The following is a 2,253-nucleotide window of genomic DNA, read 5'->3' on the forward strand; positions in this document are numbered from 1 at the left end:
ATAGCCTTTTGCGGTAAAGAATTCCACATGTTCACTAATCTCTGAGAGAAGAAATTCCTCCTAATTTGTATTAAATGTGTGATCCCTGACTCTGAGAGCATGTTCACTGATCCAAGCCTCTCCCACAAGGGTAAGTAGCCTTTCCACATCTCCCCTATAAAGCCCCCCAAGAATTTAGTATGTTGCAGTCAGGTTGGATCTCATTCTTCTATATTCCAGTGAATACAGGCCCAATCTGCTCAACCTTTCTTCACTACAGTCCCCCCATACTCAGTATGAGCCTGGTGAACCTGCTGTCAATGTGGATAATATAGATTTCCTTGTTTTTCTTCAGTGTCATGTAATATTGTACCGTATCACAGATTTAAAGTCTTGGCCAGGAGTCTGTAAGGAAGAATCTGTTTTTACTCAGATATGATGGAAATTCTCTGCCCTTGAGGGTGATGGGAGCAGAGACAACCAATGATTATGAGAAGAACTTGGATGGGTAGTTGATGAAAGCCGGGGGAGTGGGCTTGACTGGATTGCCCCATGGAGAGTTGACTTGGATGCGATGGGCTGAATAGCCTCCTCCTGGGCCTGAGGTAACTCTGGTGCTCAGTCATTTCATTTTGAGTCTCTGCACATCAGAAGTCGTAGTCCCTATAATTTTTGTACCAATCTTTAAGATTTGGACCATATTTAATTTGGCATTTGCAAACAAGTAAAAAAAAAAGACTTTACACACATTATCAATCTATTGAATATCTGAGACAACTAATGGAAAATTATCTCGCTGTAGAAATCCACTGATTTATTTGTGATCAGCATTTGTGAACAATGTATAAATGCCACTTTGTTCCAATAGTTTATAATTCTTCAGACATACATCTTAATCTAAAGATCCCATAGCACAAATCAAAGAAGAACTTAAGAACTAGGAGCAGGAGTAGGCCAAATGGCCCTCCCACCTGCTCCGCCACTCAATAAGATCATGGTTGATCTTTTTGTGGACTCAGCCCCACTTACCCACCCTCTCACTGTCACCCCTAATTCCTTTCTTGTTCAAAAAGAAATCTATCTTAGCTTTAAAAACGTTTACTGAAGTAGCGCCAACGACTTCACTGGGCAGGGACTTCTGTAGCTTTACAATCCTCTGGGTGAAGAAGTTCCTTCTCATTTCAGTCCTAAAGCTGCTCCCCCTAATTTTGAGGCTCTGCTCTCTTGTCCTTTGACACGAGGACTTTTCAACTGATACATAACAACAGGTTTATCTGCTCTATATCGTGTTGTTCGTGGGAATTTGCAGTGTGCACATTGGCTGTTGCATTTCGTATATTCCAATAGTGTCAACAATTATGACATACTTCATTGGCTGTGATGTGTTTGAGACATTCTGAGGTCATGGCAAATTGCAAATAAATGCAAGATTTTGTCATTGGTATCAGGACAGATACAATAGGCAGGATGGTCTCCATCTGCACTGTAACCATCAATGAGTGGAGATACTTGCTTAAATAATTATTCAAGAAATAATCATGCAATTTGGTGCAATATGGAGCACTAGAGGCTGAGATGTTATAGAGGTTTATAAAATCATGAGGGGCATGAATAGGATAAATAGACAAGGTCTTTTCCCTGAAATGGGGAGTCCAAAACTAGAGAGCATAGGATTAAGCTGAGAGAGGAAAGATTTAAAAAGGACCAATTGGGCAATTCTTTCATGCAGAGGGTGGTGCGTGTATGGATTGAGCTGCCAGAGGAAGTGGCAGTGCAACATCCTATGACACTTTTCAGAACTGTTACTACACAAATAGCTGACACAGAGTCGAAGACATTGGGACGAGTGCCTGAGTGCTTGGTCTAAGAGTGCATCATAAAGAGAAGAGAGGTGAAGAGGTTTAGGGAAGGAATTCCAGAATTTTTCCGCAGCTGAAGACATAGCTGTCAATGATAGAGCCAATGAAATGGGAGAAAGTGAGAACTGCAGATGCTGGAGATCAGAGCTGAAAAATGTGTTGCTGGAAAAGCGCAGTAGGTCAGACAGCATCCAAGGAACAGGAGAATCGACGTTTCCGGCACAAGCCCTTCTTCAGGAATGAGGAGGGTGTGCCAAGCAGGCTAAGATAAAAGGTAGGGAGGAGGGACTTGGGGGAGAGGCGTTGGGAATGTGATAGGTGGAAGGAGGTTAAGGTGAGGGTGATAGGCCGGAGAGGGGTTGGGCGCGGAGAGGTCGGGAAGAAGATTGCAGGTCAAGAAGGCAGTGCTGAGTCC

Source organism: Chiloscyllium plagiosum, chromosome 19, assembly GCF_004010195.1.
Source record: "Chiloscyllium plagiosum isolate BGI_BamShark_2017 chromosome 19, ASM401019v2, whole genome shotgun sequence".
Taxonomy (NCBI): Eukaryota; Metazoa; Chordata; class Chondrichthyes; order Orectolobiformes; family Hemiscylliidae; genus Chiloscyllium; species Chiloscyllium plagiosum.